The sequence below is a fragment of the Pan paniscus genome, chromosome 19 (genome assembly GCF_029289425.2).
Source record: "Pan paniscus chromosome 19, NHGRI_mPanPan1-v2.0_pri, whole genome shotgun sequence".
Lineage (NCBI taxonomy): Eukaryota > Metazoa > Chordata > Mammalia > Primates > Hominidae > Pan > Pan paniscus.
Genome location: NC_073268.2, coordinates 22830645 through 22849897, shown reverse-complemented (window position 1 = coordinate 22849897; position 19253 = coordinate 22830645). Strand labels below are relative to the sequence as shown.

Below are 19253 nucleotides of genomic sequence, written 5' to 3'. Positions count from 1 at the left end.
GGTGTCCAACCTTTGCAGTCAATAAAGCCCAAGGAAGCCAATTTTGCTAGGAAGGGCGCACGGAGATATGAGGGTGTCTAAGCCAGGGGAAGGCCAGACCGAGAGCCCCAGGAAGCATTATACCCTCTCCTCCCAAGCCTGGGAAACTGAAGACATGGCAGGTAGTAAAGGTGAATGCATTCACTGAGCTGTCCTGCCTCCCAGGGATGTGTGTCTTACTGGCAATCTTTCTTTTTGAACCCCTGGCAAAAATTATCCACTTGTGCAGTCAGGTGATGGAATTATAACCAAAACTGACATCGTTTTCAAAGTCTTCTTTGAGACAAAAATCAAATTCTCCATAAGAGCTAAAGTTACAGTCAAAGTTGATTTTTTAAAATTAGCCAACGTGGTGGTACACGCCTGTAATCCCAGCTACTTGGGAGGCTGAGGCACAAGAATTGCCTGAACCCAGGAAGCAGAGATTGCAGTGAGCTGAGATCGCGCCATTGCACTCCAGCTTGGGGCAAAAGAGTAAGACTCTGTCTCAAAGAAAAGTTGACTTTTTTTCACAAGTACAATGGCCGTGCTGGAGCTTCAGATCTAGGGAGAAAGATTCTCCTTGCCATGGACCCACCATCCAAATCAGAACCCTGGCTTGTTCAGAGGCCACTAAGAACAAGCACCAGTCCCAACCTCATGTCTTCCACAGGAAAGGGGAGAGAATGTATAAGGACTTGGAGTCACACTATTTTCCTATTAATACAATGCACATGAAAGGGCAGAAGGGATCTAAGCTCCTAAACACCCCGGCCCTGTGCACAGGCACTTCTGGGCCAAGGATGGAAGAGAAAGAGAAAGAAAAATGGGACACTGTTCTTCCCTGCTCCGGGGTTCCCTCTGCTCTGGACACTACAGGTCAGTGGGTCTCAAATTCTTTTTCTTTTTTCTTAAGTTTTTTTTTTTTTTTTTGAGACAGAATCTCGCTCTCTCACCCAGGCTGGAGTGCAGTGGCACGATCTCTGCTTACTGCAACCTCTGCCACCCAGGCTCAAGTGATTCTAATGCCTCAGCTTCTAAGAGTAGCTGGAACTATAGGTATACGTCATTACACCCGACTAAATTTTTGCGTATTTTTTGTAGCGGCGGGGTTTTACCACGCTGGCCAGGCTGGTATCAAACTCCTGCCTCAACCTCCAAAAGTGCTGGGATTACAGGTGTGAGTCACCTGTAATTTTTTTTTTTTTTTTTTGGAGATAGAGTCTCACTGTTGCCCAGGCTAGAGCAGTGATGCAATCACGGTTCACTGCAGCCTTGACCTCCCAGGCTCAAGTGATCCTTCTATTTCAGCCTCCAGTCAAACTCTTCTTCACCAGAATCACCCAGGGCCTTTAGAAAATACCCTGACCAACTGAATTAGAATCTCTAGAGGTGGAGTCCAGAAATCAGTATTTTAAAAATAAGTTCCCAGTGATTTTAAGCAGTTGATCGAAGCACAAGAGCTACGGTTGATATACGAAGGAGGGAGAAATCCAAGAGACAGAAAGGCACCCCCGATCAGTGATGTGCACAACTCGTAAGTGTGCATGTGTAAGTCCATGAATGTGGGAGGGGTCTTCAGCTTCACTCAGCAACTGGAGCCTTCTCCAAGACACTAGATGCTGCTGCAATTCCTCCCCCTAACCTCCCTTTGAAAGTTTCACCTTTCCTCTAATCCACGAAATCACCCACTTCATATGTTTTGTCCTTCCTGGTAAAAGGGTGAGCAATTCCAGCTGATGAGTGTCTCGTGTACTTCCTGTTTGCTTTAGAGACTTCCTCTAGCTGAGAGTCCTGGCACAGCCTGGAGAGCAAGCTGATTAGGGAAACCAATCAGACTGTTGACCAGGGCAGGCGGGGTGTAGAGACTAGCTCACTCAAGGTTAGCCGGGTGGCCTGAGAACCAAGTGACCCCGCCCAGGGTCCCCTGGAGGTGCTTCTGACCAGTGACTCTTCAGCTACATTTTACCCCGGAAAAAGGCATTCCTGAATATTTAAACAAGAGTCCAGCAAAACAAAACAAAATCAAACCAAAAAAACAACAGCAGAAAGGAGTTGTTAAAGAAAATGGAGCAAGAGACACAGGAGGAAGTAACTCGGTTCAAAGGCTAAAGTGGAAGACATTTGATTTAAAAGCCAACTGGAGTCAAGGTTTTGCAAATGCTTCCCAGGCTCCGATTAGTTGGGGAGATGATTTACCCATAGGCTCAAGAACACAGCTCTTCCTCAAAAGGGAAAACCACTGCCAGCACACAGAAACAGAGGACAGACTCACAGCAGGACTATCCAGGCTTCTAGCTGGTTGCAGACCCAGAGGAAAGAAGAATCTGAAGCAACGCCAGCCACGATCCACACGAGGTACCCACACACCTTCCCCAGTGTGGCTAGCAGGTTAGGACTTGGGAGGCTGAGCCGGGTTTGGTTCAAGCTCCACTCCACGGTTTTTATTAGCCGTGTGACCTTGGCCAAGTCACACAAGTGATCATTATCAGCTTCAGTTCCTTATCTAAAAATTGGTATTCTTTAATACTAATTGCATGGGGTAGTTCAGATCAAGTGAAACAATGCACCACAGTATCAGGCTGAAGGTGAGCTTTCAACAAGTGGCAGGTTTATTACCCCAGAGGCTAGAATTGGTAGTCAGAGCCCAAAAGGGCCTTAAAGACCCCATCCTACTGTTGACAATTAAAGAAAAAAAATGAAGGTGAGGGGAAGTGACCTGCCTAGGGTCACACAGCCAGCTAGCTGGTGGCAGAGCCCAAGCCTGCCCAAGACTCATAACTCAAGCAAGGCTCTCCTATTAGAGATAGAAAGAAAAACCCCAGAATATTAACAATCTCATTACCATAACCCCTGTTACTAAAAATAACAGGGACTGCGACCTTCTATGCATGTTTTTAAAAAATGTAGCTTTTAGCTAGGGAAAAATGAGTTTCTATCAAACTGAAAAAAGCACATTGCCGCCAGGCGAGGTGGCTCATGCCTGTAATCCCAGCACTTTGGGAGGCTGAGGTGGGTGGATCACCTGAGGTCAGGAGTCGGAGACCAGCCTGTCCAACCTGGTGAAACCCCGACTGTACTAAAAATACAAAAATTAGCTGGGTGTGGTGGCTGGCACCTGTAATCCCAGCTACTTGGGAGGCTGAGGCAGGAGAATCACTTGAACCCAGGAGGCAGAGGTTGTGGTGAGCGAAGATCGCACCATTGCACTCCAGCCTGGACAACAGAGCGAGACACCGTCTCAAAAAAAAGAAAAAAAAAAAAAAAAAGCACACTGCTGGATGGAAGAGTTATAACTTGATTTGAGAGGTAAATACATGAGTGTATAATAATATAAAAACCCATCGAGCTGTATTTACAATTTGTAAACTATTATACATAAGTCACATGTCAATAAAAAGGTTAAAAAATGCTGCTGGTATAGAATTTTGCATATAATCATGAAAAGTTAAAGCTTGGAAACGATATGAATGCAATCTAGCTCCTCTGTATATAAAATATTTTCTGCCTCTTTAGTATGAAGAAAATAATATTAAAGACAAGCAAGGGCGGAGCACGGTGGCTCACGCCTATAATCCCAGCGCTTTGGGAGGCTGAGGCGGGTGGATCATGAGGTCAAGAGATCGACACCATCCCGGCCAACGTGGTGAAACCCCGTCTCTACTAAAAATACAAAAATTAGCTGGGCGTGGTGGCGCATACCTGTAGTCCCAGCTACTCGGGAGGCTGAGGCAGGAGAATCGCTTGAACCCGGGAGGCGGAGGTTGCAGTGAGCTGAGATAGTGCCACTGCACTCCAGCCTGGCGACAGAGCGAGACTCTGTCTCAAAAAAAAAAAGACAATCAAAAAGATGATACCTGAATTGGAAAAGACCAACGGAGAACAAAGATACCCAAATGTTAAACACAAATAAGGTGCAAGACAATGGGATTCCTCATAAAAAGTAAGATTCCCACATATATATTAAGGATATATTTACTGTTTGGGCTTAACTGTGGGCTAAAGGATTTTCAAGTGGTTTAAAGCTTCACAGTAATAAAGAGAAACTGATATTTATGTCTTTTCGATGGGGAGAAAGAGGTTATAACAGTATGATATTCTCCACTCCCCAACCAGTCTAGAGTATATCTGCAGAGGAAAGGGGGGTTTAGGGGTTGGGGGATGGAATCAAAGAGAAGGGTGTCCTCTGTGTGACCAGGCCTATGGAACTGCTTCACACAGGGCCTGTGTCTTACCTAAGAGTCTAACAGGGGAAGCTTGGCCCTGGCCCTGGAAGCCAGAAGCTTAAGAGCCCAGGGTGAGATCTAGCCGAATCCCAATGGGGGGTGTTGCAACAGGGTGGGCTCCACCTCACACCTTCAGGAGGTCCAGCTCTTAAACCTAGACTTGGGGGAGGCAGCAGTAGGGAGGAAGGTGCTGCCTTTCCACAGCCACAGGAAGATGACCCTTTTTCCAGCGGAAAGGGAAGTAAATCATCCCAGAGGGGCACTGAAGGTGAGCTGGGTCCCCTACCACAGGGAAAGCACCCCCACCTTCCTTAACTGAGATTGGTTTGATTTCATTCTTTTTTCAATAAGATTTCTGAGGCTTAGTGCCTAGACTTCCACACCACAATCAGGCCCTGATGGGGTCCACCAGAGCCCCAAGTGCAGACACCAACTCCACCAATACCTGCAAAAGGCAGAGGCATCAAGAGGCTTAAAGCCTGGATACACATTACCAAGTGATCTTTAATAAACACTATGCAGACTGAGCCTGGAACTTTGCTGAAGTCAGCCAGGACAGAGCACAGCTGGCTCCTGCAGCCCTTTCCCTTGTGTGGGAAGTCTTGTATCACTTAGGACAGATGCCAAGCTCACTCAGGTGGAAGACACCCCTGAGGGACAGACCCTTAGCTTTCCAGGACTCTACCCCAGCAGAACACCATGAAATCCTTCCCTGATCCCTGAGCTTCTTCCCAGCTCTCAATGACAGATGGGTTCTCTGGAGAGGCTCAGAGAGGAGCAGTCAGGGCTGGATGGAAACCTCCAGCATCCACTCCCTCTTTCTGCACCCACAGGGAGGAAGACTATTGGGGTGGGAGGACATCTCCATGGATCTGCTAGCACAGCTTGGCCAGTGTGGTCGGCCAGTGCTGTCCACAGAAGGGCCCCAGGCTTCATGGGCAGCTCAACAACTCTCAGTCATTGGCCCTGCTGGCCAACAGAGGAGACAGGTAGCATGGAGGGCCCACAGACAGGGCACTGCCTGCAGCTGCACCAGGCAAGGCTCTCGGCCAGCCTACCGATTCCAAAAGGCACCAGGGGGGCCAGGCCCTAACGCTGACATTCCTGAGACTGTTCTCCCTAAGAGGGCCCAGTGTCTAACAGCACACCTCAGCCAGCAAGGTTGTGGCAGATTCTTTTTTTTGAGACGGAATCTCGCTCTGTCACCCAGGTTGGAGTGCAGTGGCGCAATCTCGGCTCACTGCAACCTCCAGCTCCCAGGTTCAAGCAATTCTGCCTCAGCCTCCTGAGTAGCTAGGACTACATACGCATGCCACCACATCCAGCTAATTTTTTGTATTTTTTAGTAGAGATGGGGTTTCACCATGTTAGCCAGGATGGTCTCGATTTCCTGACCTTGTGATCCAGGCTGTGCCAGATTCTCTACTCCTGTCTAGGGCTGCTCTCTCAAGCCTCAAGCAAAAGCTCAACTTGGAATCTTTCTGCAGCCCAGAACCACACACACGTCCCAGCCACAGGGCTTGTTAGGGATGACAACATGGCTGTATGGTGGCTCACACGCCACCAGTCAGTTCTTCACCTGCCAATGCCAGGCGGGATGCTAGGAAGAGTGCCATCCAAGGCAAAGGTTCTTCTGGCCCCAGCCTACCCCAACTATCCTGTATTTCATTTGCTCAGGCAGTTACTATTTAGCTAGGACATTTCTCACTGGAATCTCATCAATGTAGGGCCCGTCTTCCCCCCGTCTCAAAAGGGGCTCTGCAGGGGTCAGAAGCACCAGCCAGGACAGCTGCCACTTCTGCTGCTTCCCTAGGCCCAGAAAGACTCCAAAAACCTCTGCTGAAAGTCAGGATCAGAAGCAGCACCTGTTCATCCAGCCACTCACACCAGCGGACACCTCTCCAAAACCCTTCCCGCCCTTACAAATAACAGAAAACAAAAGAAAGCCAGTTTAAATCACTGCCCCTTTGTTTTGCCTTCAGCTCCTAAACAGAGAGCAGAGGTCAAGTTTGAGAGGAAAGTGGGAGAAAAGAGAAACAGCAATCCAAATGCCTCCTGTTCAGACACCACACACACCGTGGTCAGCGGCTATGCAACCAACAAGAAAAAAGTCAAAGTTCTCAGTGGGAGACCTGAGGGACGATGGCTATTCTCAGAAGCCTGGGCACCAAAGAACAATATTTTAGAATATATATCTATATATATATAGATATATATATATATATATTTTTTTTTTGAGATGGAGTCTCGCTCTGTCGCCCAGGCTGGAGTGCAGTGGCACAATCTGGGCTCACTACCACCTCCACCTCCTGGGTTCAAGCGATTCTCGTGCTTCAGCCTCCTGAGTAGCTGGGATTCCAGGTGTGCACCACCATACCCAGCTTGTATTTTTGTATTTTTAGTAGAGATGAGGTTTCACCATGTTGGCCAGGCTGGTCTCGAACTCCTAACCTCAGGTGATCCGCCTGCCTCAGCCTCCCAAAGTGTTGGGATTACAGGCATGAGCCACCACACCCAGCTCTTTTTTCTATATACATTTTTGAGACAGGGTCTTGCTCTGCTGCCCAGGTTGGATTGCAGTGACGCAATCATAGCTTACCGCTACCTTGACTTCCTGGGCTCAAGCAATCCTCCTACCTCAGCCTCCCAAGTAGCTGGGACTATGGGCGCATGCCACCATGCCCAGCTAATTTTTCTATTTTTTGTAGAGATGGGGTTTCGCCATGTTGCCCAGGCTGGTCTCAGACTCCTGGGCTCAAGTGATCCACCTGCTTCAGCCTCCCAAAGTGCTGCGATTACAGGCATGAGCCACTGTGTCTGCCATCTTTCTTAATTTTTGCTGAACAAACTGTAGAGTGCTGCCCAGTGAAGAAATCAAGCAATGAATAGGTCTAAACAAGATTCAATGAGTGAATCACACTTCTGCTTCCATGGCCCCAAATGTTCATAAGAGTAGTGTAGGTGGCAAGGGGCTGGAGAACTTGGGGGACTGAGGGTTGTGAGAGAGAAAGCAAGAGAAATTAAAGGCACTGTTGCAGATGAAAACAACCACATTACAAAATTCTCAAAGGCTGGACAATGGGTTTCCTTTGTGTTAACAGCACATAACAGCAAGCCTGACCCATAGTAGGTGAGCACAGATACGATGAACTGTGCATGTGAGAGGTACCGCCTGCTTACACTTGGCAAGTGAACGGGGGAAGTTGAGGGCTTAAATCTGCATTCATCTGCCAGACGGCTCGGGTCCCCTAACAGAGCCACAGAGCAGCTGAGGAGCTGCCTCACTTCCCCAGGGAGGACTTCCTCCATCCCTACCGCACAGAGCTTAAGAGCACAAGTGCTGGAGTCAGACAACTTGAACTTCAGTTCAAGTTCTGGAGGCACCACTTACTAGGGTGGCCTGGTGTTGTCACTGAACCCATTTCCTCACACGTAAAATGGAAAGACCAGTACCACCCGTCTCCAGGACTGCCAGGAAGATGATGCATGTGAGACTCTCAGCAAAGGGCCTGGCATCGGGAAGCATTCAGTACATGTTCTGCAGCAGGGGAGCCCCTGCGCCTTCACTTCCCTGTGAAGGAGGCGGACTCCTCACTTCATCTGTCAGACAACATTCACACATTCCTCTTACCTCCAGTTTCCCGGGACTCCATTCTTCAGTACCTCTCATTTGGAGAGAATGCTGAAGAGGACGTCTTTCCCCAGTTTCCTAGAAGATACTCAGTGTCCTGTCAACAACCCCAATCTTGTATTCTCCAGAGACTAGCTCCCAAAACCACAAAAATGGAGGGGAGAAACCATTACCATCCAATAAATCTGCATAGGGTGAAGGCCCCAACCATGCAAACCATAACCTCTTAAGAAAAAAAAAAAAGCCCCATTAACACAAAGCATCTTGGGTTTTTTTTTTGGTAGAGATGGGGTTTCATCATGTTGCCCAGGCTGATCTCAAACTCCTGCGCTCAAGCAATCCCCCCGCCTTGGCCTCCCAAAGTACTGAGATTACAAGCATGAGCCACCGCGCCCAGCCCACAAAGCATCTTAAAGCCCAAATGCCCTTCCTTCCATCTCAAAGCCTCTTTCAGGAAAGGGAAGAAGCAGTTCAGTTGTTGAGAGGGCTAGGGGACAGGAATAGAGCAGCTGACAAAGAAAGCAGAGTTCCTTTTAAAAACCAGGCTGCAAATGCTAGAGGTTTGAAAACTGGCGTCATTAATCACCACGCTGTCTGAGCAGCTCAGAGAGCAATCTGATGTCTAGGAGAGCAGCCAGGGTTAGAGAGGCCACCCACGCCCTCCTCCATGCCTGGGATGCCTCTGACAGCCACCTGAAGGGGACACACATGGAGCTATGAATAGAAGGCAAAAGGCTTGTAAACCAACTCCTGTTAAGATCCCAAGTTAGTGTTTCCAGCAGGGCTCAAGTTACACATTTTCAGAGAGATGACAGTACAACGGAAGGATTTCAGCTATTCAATGATTCAGGATCACGGCACAAAGTGACAGCCTACCCTGAGCCCGCCAACAGCCACAAACCGTCCCATGGGGGCAGTCCATTTTGGAAGGGCAGCAAAAGACACTGACTGGCCCGGACCACGTGGAATCTCTTACAAGACCCAGAGTCCAGGAAGGTTTAGCTGGAGAACTTAGCACCTGAAATAGAGAACGATTATATACACATACCTCATCTTCCCACCTCCATAGGTAAATTCCAAAGGAAAGACCAAATCAGACCATTTTTTGGATCAGTCATAGCATCAGGCAGGGATAAGAGCAGTATGAATGGGTGAGTAGAACAACAGCCAGCTACTGGGATTAACTCCCAGGACTGCAGTTGATTCTCAGGGGGTAGATTTCCCAGGTCCACCTCTACCTTTCCCAACTCCAGAGTCTCTAGTAACTATGACTAACCATCAAGAGAAGAAATAACTCAAGGCATCCACATCACTCTATGTCAACATACCTGAGAGAAAACATTTGCTAAAAAGGCAGTGGCCTTGGAGAGCCAGCTGAATCTACAACTCTGGCACGAAATACACAAAGTAAGCCTGGGGCCGGGAGTGGTGGCTCATGCCTGTAACCCCAGCACTTTGGAAGGCTGAGGCAAGTGGATCACTTGAGGTCAGGAGTTCAAAACCAGCCTGGCCAACATGGTGAAACCTCGTTGCTACTAAAAATACAAAAATTAGCCAGGCATGGTAGCGTGCACCTGTAATCCCAGCTACTCAGGAGGTTGAGGCACAAGAATTGCATGAATCTGGGAGGCAGAGGCTGCAGTGAGCTGAGATCGTGCAGCTGCACTCCAGCCTGGGGGACAGAGTGAGTCTGTCTCCAAAAATCTGGCAGTGCCAAAAAGTAAAGAAGTAACCAAAAACCAAAAACAAAAATCCTCACAATGACTAGGCAGGTCAAAGGAGGCTAAAAGAGCAACCAATGGGCAAAGCTGAAACATTTTGGGCAATAAAACAAAGCAACATTGGATTATTTATTTATTTTTTTTTTGAGACAAAGTCTCACTCTGTTGCCCAGGCTGGGGTGCAGTGGCAGGATCTCCGCTCACTGCAACCACCACCTCCCTGCTTCAAACCATTCTCCTGCCTCAGCCACCAGAGTAGCTAGGATTACAAGCGTGCATCATCATACCCAGCTAACTTTTGTATTTTTAGTAGAGATAGGGTTTCACCATGTTGGCTAGGCTGGTCTCAAACTCTTGGCCTCAGGTGATCCGCCCATCTTGGCTTCCCCAAGTGCTGGGAATACAAACGCGAGCCACTGTGCCCGGCCTTATCGCTGGATTATAAACCAAAGTGTAAAATAAATATCCTGGAGTCCATACTGATATAAATAATTGAACAAATAAATGGGGGAGAATAGGCCAGGCGCAGTGGCTCACGCCTGTAATCCCAGCACTTTGGGAGGCCGAGGCAGGTGGATCACCTGAGGCCTGGAGCTCGAGACCAACCTGGCCAACATGGTGAAACCCCGTAGCTACTAATAATACAAAAATTAGCCGGGCATGGTGGCATCTGCCTGTAATCCCAGCTACTCGGGAGGCTCAGGCAGGAGAATCGCTTGAACCCTGGAGGTGGAGGTTGCAGTGAGCCAAGATCGCACCATTGCACTCCAGCCTGGGCGACGAGCAAAACTCATCTCCAAAAAATAAATAAATAAAAATAAATGGGGGAAAATAGACAAGTCTCTCATATAGAAGAATTTAATAATTCAGCTAGGCGCGGTGGCTCACGCCTGTAACCCCAGCACCTTGGGAGGCCGAAACGGGTGGATCACGAGGTCAGGAACTTGAGACCATCCTGGCTAACATGGTGAAACCCCATCTCAGGGTGGGCGTGGTGGCTCACGCCTGTAATCCCAGCACTTTGGGAGGCTGAGGCAGGCGGATCACGAGGTCAGGAGATCGAGACCATCCTGCCTAACAAGGTGAAACCCTGTCTCTACTAAAAATACAAAAATTAGCCGAGCGTGGTGGCGGGCGCCTGTAGTCCCAGCTATGCAGGAGGCTGAGGCAGGAGAATGGCGTGAACCTGGGAGGCGGAGCTTGCAGTGAGCCGAGATTGCCCCACTGCATCCAGCCTGGGTGACAGAGCCAGACTCCGTCTCAAAAAAAAAAAAAGAAACCCCATCTCTACTAAAAAAAATACAAAAAATTAGCCGGGTGTGGTGGCGCGCGCCTATAGGCCTGTAGTCCCAGCTACTCGGGAGACTGAGGCAGGAGAAAGGCGTGAACCCCGGAGGCGGAGCTTGCAGTGAGCCGAGATTGCGCCACTGCACTCCAGCCTGGGCGATGGAGTGAGACTCCATCTCAAAAAAAACAAAAAGAGAAAAAATAATTTAGTAACTCATGTAGCTACTCCGCCCTCAACAAGGGGAACATGAACATAAGTCCCTGTTCCTTAGGTGTGGGCTACACAGTGACTTTCTTCCAAAGGGTGCATGCAGCATGGAAAGGGGAAGGGGAGAACAACTTTACAGAGAAGCCTCACACACATCACCTCAGCCAAGTGATCATGGTTGACATCAGTCATGGAAAGGCTTGTGGACTGTATGTACCCTTGACATGATGTGATGAAAACAGCACTTTACCTCTCTGGTCCTCCTTCCCAAAACTCGGTACAGTCTACTTATGAAAAAAACACTGGACACAGCCAGGCGTGTTAGCTCACGCATGTAATCCCACCACTTTGGGAAGCTGAGGTGAGCAGATCGCTTGAGCTCAGGAGTTTGAGACCAGCCTGGACATCATGGTGAAACCTTGTCTCTACAAAAATTAGCCAGGCGTGGTGGTGCATTTCTGTAGTCCCAGCTACTTGGGAGGCTGAGGAGAATGGCTTGAGCCGAGATTGCACCACTGCACTCCAGCCTGGCTGACAGAGCAAGACTCTGTTAAAAAGAGAAAAATACTGGACAAATCCCAGTTGAGAAGAGATTCTCTTTATTTTTTATTATTTTTTTTGAGACGGAGTCTCATTCTGTCTCCAGCCCAGGCTGGAGCACAGTGACACGATGTTGGCTCACTGCAACCTCTGCCTCCTGGTTCAAGCGATTCTTGTGCCTCAGCCTCCTGAGTAGCTGAGATTACAGGTGCGTACCACCATGCCTGGCTAATTTTTGTATTTTTAATAGAGATGAGGCTTCACCATGTTAGCCAGGCTGGTCTCGAACTCCTGACTTCAAGTGATCCACCCACCTCGGCCTCCCAAAGTGCTGGGATTACAGGCGTGAGTCACCGCACCTGGCCGAGATCCTCTTTAGATGCTTGCCCAGCACTCCTCAAAACTGTCAAGGTCATCAAAAACAATAAAAGTCTGAGAAACTGGCACAGCAAGAGGAGCCTAAGGAGACAATGAATATAGGTAACATGGGATCCTGGAACAGCAAAAGGACATAAGGTAAAAATCTAAGGAAATCTGAATAAAGGATGGACTTTAATGTAAAATACATACTAACATAAGATGTTAATAACAGGGAAAACTATGTGTGAGGGATTGCGAGAAAACTCTGTACTATCTGCGTAACTTTTCTAAAAGTATTCTGAAAGAATAAGTTTATTAAGCCTCGGCAACATAGGGAGACCCCGTCTCTACAAAAAAATCAAAAATTGGCCAGGCACAGTGGCTCACACCTGTAATCTCAGCACTTTCAGAGGCCAAGGCAGGCAGACCACAAAGTCAAGAGATCAAGACCATCCTGGCCAACACGGCGAAACCCTGTCTCTACTAAAAATATAAAAATTAGCTGGGCATGGTGGCGTACGCCTGTAGTCCCAGCTACTCGGGAGGCTGAGGCAGGAGAATCACTTGAACCCAGGAGACGGAGGTTGCAGTGAGCCAAGATGGCGTCACTGCACTCCAGCCTGGGAAACAGAGCAAGACTCCATTTCAAAAGAAAAAAAAAAGGGAGGCCAAGGCAGGCGGATCACAAGGTCAGGAGATGGAGACCATCCTGGTTAACATGGTGAAACTCTGCCTCTACTAAAAGTACAAAAAATTAGCCAAGCGTGGTGGCAGGAGCCTGTAGTCCCAGCTACTCGAGAGGCTGAGGCAGGAGAATGGCATGAACCCGGGAGCTTGCAGTGAGCCGAGATCGCACCACTGCACTCCAGCCTGGGCGACAAGGCAAGACTTCGTCAAGAAAGAAAGACAGAAAGAAAGACAGAAAGACAGAAAGAAAGACAGAAAAGAAAGAAAGAAAGAAAGAAGGAAAGACAGAAAGAAAGAAAGAGACAGAAAGACAGAAAGAAAGAAAGAGAGAGAGAGAGAAAGAAAGACAGACCAGCCTCAAGGTGAGCAGAGGATATCCAAGTACTGCAGGCACAGGACCAGGGAATGTTAAAGACCCCATCTGTGGAATACACATGTGAGGGCTGCTCATACCACTGGTCTGAACAGCTGCTGCCACCACTTTTTTAAGCCACCTTCACTCAGGAACGAGCCTTGTGCAGACATACAGAACAGCATCCACAGGCAGAGTCAAATTTGCTTCCACTGATCCTTGCTAAGTACTGGTCTGGGGTCGGTGCTGCCTCACCACACACAACTGCAGAAGCACGGTCGTTCTGTCCTGCCATCAGATACACACACGGCAGAAGCCAGTCAGCCGGACTGTGGCTAGTCAGGGCCGCGCCCTCATTGTCCCATTAAACCCTTCACCAGAAATGGAGATTTGGAGAGTCTTAACTTCTGGAAACTGAGTTTGTGACCTGCTTCCCATCATCCGTACTGTAACATTGATCCTATTGACCTGTTTGCTCTCCCATTTGTCTGTGAGCAACTTTCTGGGGGATGGACCAAAGATATGGCTCAAGCTGTGGGATCAGATGAAGTTTGAATCATAGGTTCACGACATCCAAAGTGTGTGAAGAAAGGAAGGGAAGTATGTGTTAAAAGAAGTGGGCGAGGGCCAGGCATGGTGGCTTACACCTGTAATCCCAGCACTTTGGGAGGCCGAGGCGGGTGGATCACCTGAGGTCGGGAGTTCGAGACCAGCCTGACCAACATGGAGAATCCCCATCTCTACTAAAAATACAAAAAATTAGCCGGCCGTGGTGGCACATGCCTGTAATCCCTGCTACTCGGGAGGCTGAGGCAGGAGAATCTCTTTAACTCGGGAGGCGGAGGTTGTGGTGAGCTGAGATTGCGCCATTGCACTCTAGCCTGGGCAACAAGAGCAAAACTCTGTCTCAAAAAAAAAAAAAAAAAAAGAAGTGGGCGAGGCTGGGCACAGTGGCTCATGCCTGTAATCCCAGCACTGGGAGGCTGAGGCAGGCAGATCATGAGGTCAGGAGTTTGAGATCAGCCTGGCCAACATGGTGAAATCCGTCTCTACTAAAAATACAAAACTAGACGGGCGTGGTGGTACACACCTGTAATCCCAGGTACTAGGGAGGCTGAAGCAGGAGAATCACTTGAACCCAGGAGGCGGAGGTTACAGTGAGCAAGATCGTACCATTGCACTCCAGCCTGGGTGAGAGGTCAAGACTCCATCTCAAAAAAAAAAAAAAAAAAAGAAGTGGGCAGGTGTTTGGTGTTTGCTTTAAGGGCAGGTTTGAATGTCTGCCCTCTCCTTTAACAACTTCAGTAGGGGGCCTAATATGCTGAGTGCCATGCCAGGTCCTAAACACACAAAGATCAAACAGGACCCGATCTGTGCCCCTAAAGGGCTCACCCACCAGAGAATGAGGCAAATAAGGAACAATGAGATAGCAGTTGAGAAGACAGCCCATGTAGGAGACAAGCCCTCAGCCCATTTGGGGCAAGGGAAGGCTTCACAGAGGAAGTGGCATTCAAACTGAGCTTTGAGAGAAAAGTAGGGAGATACAGTTTCCAGGCACGTGAGGTGGAGAAGAGCCTTCTAGGCAAAGTGAACAGTAGGCATTTAGCCCAGAGATGGGTCAAGGAGAGGCTGTATTGAATAGTGATAAGAGCACACCCCATCTCTGCCATTACTACATAGCCCCCCACTCTAACATGGGGATTAAACACAGAACCTACCTCCTGGGGTTGTTGGAGGATTAAAGGAGTCAACACATAGGGCTCACAAGAGTGCCTGGCACATGGCAAAAATAGAAGTTTAGCTTTTATTTGTATTACTGTTCTTATACATAGAGGATGGGGCTATTTAATTGGAAAAGTAATCTCTTACAATACCAAGCTATTAATGCAGAGGATGCCAAAAATATTCCGATTCTCCTCTGCCAAGGTTTTTGCAAGCATGATTACCTGGATTTTGGCACATCCTAGTTTATAAATTCTACCTAAAGCAGTGCTTCTCAAACAGCCCCAACATATGTACCCTTCACTCAAGTCAGGGGAGAGGAAACTCCCAGAAATCTGGGAGTTGAACCCAAAGCAGCTGGCTACAACCAAAATACTGTCTTTGGCCAGGTGCAGCGGCTCATGCCTGTAATCCCAGCACTTCAGGAGGCCAAAGTAGGAGGATCACTTGAGCCCAGGAGTTCTGAGACCAGCCTGGGCAACATGGCAAAACCCTGTCTCTACTAAAAATACAAAAACTAGCTGGGCATGGTGGTACATGCCTACAGTCCCAGCTACTCAGGAGGCTGAGGTGGGAGGATCACTTGGGTCCACAAGATCAAGGCCGAAGTAAGCCATGATCGTACCACTGCACTCCAGCCTGGGTGAGAGAGGCCCTGTCTCAAAAATAAATAAATAAATAAATAAATTAATTAATTAATTAAAGTTTCCTGTGTTAGCTTCAATTCATGCAAACTTTGCATTCTAATCTATAATAGTTACAGGACTGTTTTAATATTAAAACGCTTACAACTAAGTAAAACTGAAGTGGCACAGCGTTCTCTTCTGTAAAATGGGAATACAACCCACATCAATTCTGTTCAATGTCTACAAAATGAGACAATTTGTGAAACCATCAAGCAATGTACAAGGCATCCCAGCAGACATTTTGTTTTTGTTTTAGACATGGGGTCTCATTATGTTGCCCAGGCTGGTTTTTTTTGTTTTGTTTTGTTTTGTTTTGAGATAGACTCTTGGTCTGTTGCCCAGGCTGGAGTGCAGTGGTGCAATCTCGGCTCACTGCAACGTCCACCTCCCAGGTTGAACTGCCTCCCAGGTTCCTGCCTCAGCCTCCCAAGTAGCTGGGATTACAGGCATGTGCCACCACGCCTGACTAATTTTGGTATTTTTAGTAGAGATGGGGTTTCACCATGTTGGCCAGGCTGGTCTCGAACTCCTGACTTCAGGTGATCTCCCAGCCTCAGCCTTCCAAAGTGCTAGGATTACAGGCGTGATCCACCACACCTGGCCCCCAAGCTGGTCTTGAACTCCTGGGATCAAGCGATCCTCCCAAAGTGCTAGGATTATAGGCATGAGCCGCTGTGCCCAGCCCCAGCATACATTTGGTACACATGTTGAATCAGAATCAGTGTTGAGGCTGGGCACAATTACCTGAGGTCAGGAGATCGAGACCAGCCTGGCCAACATAGAGAAACCCTGTCTCTACTAAAAGTACAAAAATTAGCTGGGCATGGTGGCACACGCCTATAATCCCAGCTACTCAGGAGGCTGAGGCAGGAGAATCGCTTGAGCCCGGGAGACAGAGGTTGCAGTGAGCCAAGATCACGCCATTGCACTCCAGCCTGGGAGACAAGAGTGAAACTCCATCTCAAAAAAAAAAAAAAAAAAAATCAGCCGGACACGGTGGCTCATGCTTGTAATCCCAGCACTCTGGGAGGCCGATGAGGCGGGCAGATCACCTCACCTGAGGTCAGGAGTTTGAGAGCAGCCTGGCCAACATGGTCAAACCCCATCTCTACAAAAATACCAAAAAAAAAATTAGCCGGGCATGATGGCAGGTGCCTGTAATCCCAGCTACTCAGGAGGCTGAGGCAGGAAAATCGCTTGAACCCAGGAGGCGGAGGTTGCAGTGAGCCTGGGCAACAGAATGAGAATGAGACCTTCAAACCCCTACCTACCCATCAGAGGCAACTGCTATTTTGTGGGCATCCAGTCTGCCAGCACTGGACTAGCTCCTTTCTTTGTTTCTAATTCTGCAAGGTATTTAGCATCCCCATTTTACCAGAAGAAACACAGGCTCAGTGAGGTCAAGTAACAAGCCCAGGGTCACACAACTGGTAAGTGGGGGAATCAGGATGAGAACTCAGGTCCAACTGCCTCTGAAGTTCTAGTGCCTTCCACCCGACCACACTGCCTGTTTACTGGGCAAGGGTTAGAAGTAGAAGGTCTGGCCAGGCGCAGTGGCTCACGCCTGTAATCCCAGCACTTTGGGAGGCCAGGGTGGGCGGATCACGAGGTCAGGAGATCGAGACCATCCTGGCTAACACGGCGGAACCCCATCTCTACTAAAAATACAAAACAATTAGCCGGACGTGGTGGCGGGCACCTGTAGTCCCAACTACTCTGGAGGCTGAGGTAGGAGAATGGCATGAACCCGGGAGGCGGAGCTTGCAGTGAGCCGAGATCGCACCACTGCACTCCAGCCTAGGCGACAGAGCGAGACTCCGACTCAAAAGAAAAAAAAAGAAGTAGAAGGTCTAAGAAGTACTTGCTTGGTGGGGCTGAATTTAAATGTATGATCTTGCTCTGTTTCCATGTAAATTCTAGTGACAGGAGCTCCTGGTGGCAAGCCACATTCTTCCCACTTGCAAGCAGCAGGCAGCACCACAGGAGAAACAGAGGACTAACCAGAGGCCCGCTCTGTTGCTTCCCCCTTAACCCTGCCCAGTGGGACCCCTGAGTTCACTCACTTTAACTTTCATTTTCTAGCCATTAGGACTTTCAGGTTCCCAGAAAAATTAATGACATGTAGATGTCAGCAAACTCTCAGGCCCTGAAGAGTACTGACTTGGGACTCCTAACTGTTTTGGTCCTCAGAGGCAGAGGTGAAAGGGGTCAAGAGAGAAGACAGGAGGTCGGGTAGACGCTGGGGAAGACAAAAAAACAGAGGAGCGCTAGTGATGAGGAGGGCTAAAGAGTTAAGAGTCTGCCCTTGTGCCGTGGCGCACTCAGTCTGCATGTTCATTCATTTAACGAACAAACCAGGCCGAAGAAGGGCCCACTGTTAGATCAGGTCACATCTGACCCCAAATCCAAGCCCCAGCTCTACTACTTTCTAAATGTATGATCGATCTTAGGCAAACTACTTAAGTTCCTTCTGCATCCCTTCTAAAGCAGGGACACATACTTGCCTTATCTTACTCAAAAAAAAAAAAAAAAAAGTAATAATAAAAATTAAAAACAAAGTGGGGAAACAAGCCCCACTATTTCCCAAGGCACCTATGAGGAATATGTATGAAAATAATTTTGCAACCTTAAAATGATTTTTAAAAATTAGTGTTACTGTCCCTCTACAGTTTAACAGCCCTCTAATTGTGAGAGGCAAGAGGGCAGGAGAGGAACAGCATCAGAAAGGAGAGGTTCTGTCACACACGGAGCCATCGCTCTTTCTGACCTCTGCTTGGACTCTATAATTTCTAGGTGCCAGAAGTGGCTGCATAACGACCCAAAGAACTGGGGCCTGCCTCGTCTCTCTAAATGGCAGAGCTTCCCCTTCAAAGTCGTTTCAGGTTGGGTGCAGTGGCTCATGCCTGTAATCCTAGCACTTTGGGAGGCTGAAGTGAGTGGATCATCTGAGGTCAGGAGTTCGAGACCAGCCTGCCCAACATGGCGAAACCCCATCTCTACTAAAAATACAAAAATTAGCTGGGCGTGGTGGTGCATGGCTATAATCTCAGCTACTCAGGAGGCTGAGGCAGGAGAATCCCTTGATCTCGGGAGGCAGAGGCTGCAGTGAGCCAAGATTGTGCCACTGCACTCCAGCCTGGGTGACAAAACAAGGCTCCGTCTCCAAAAAAAAAAAAAAAAAGTCGTTTCAGAGTCAGAGCTGGGAGAGCATGTCCAGACAAAGAAAAGAAGGTCTCCTCAGAAGGCTGGTCGGCCTCATCCCAGCACTCCTGAAGAGTGACAAACTGCGGTCTACTCCTGAAGACCTAAGTCTGGTCAGAGACCAATGGCCAGTGAGCAGTCAGGCCTCTCTGGCCCTGCCCCTCAGATGCCCAGGCTGACCAGATCAGAGAAACTAGGTTGGTTGAAGAAGTCTCCAATGAACCCCAAAGGAACCCACACAGATACAGAGCCTGTGATCCAGCTGTTGACCCTAATAAGGAAGGCTTCTTCTGTTGTCCGATAAAAAGTGAAATAAGTAGGCTGGGCACGGCTCACGCCTGTAATCTCAGCACTTTGGGAGGCTGAGGCGGGTGGATCACCTGAAGTCAGGAGTTCGAGACCAGCCCGGCCAACATGGCGAAACCCCATCTCTACTAAAAATACAAAAATTAGCCGGGTGTGGTGGCAGGCGCCTGTTAATCCCAGCTACTCAGGAGGCTGAGGCAGGAGAACTGCTTGAACCCAGGAGGCAGAGGTTGCAGTGAGCCAAGATCACGCCACTGCACTCCAGCCTGGGCGACAGAGCAAGACTCCATCTCAAAAACAAACAAACA

General features: G+C 48.6%; 1 protein-coding gene across 2 annotated transcripts in view; it reads right to left on the bottom strand.

The window, feature by feature from the left end:
* Positions 1-19253, bottom strand: part of RAB5C (RAB5C, member RAS oncogene family) — a 29893-nt gene that overhangs the window by 9023 nt on the left and 1617 nt on the right. The gene's annotated exons all lie outside the window — the stretch shown is intronic.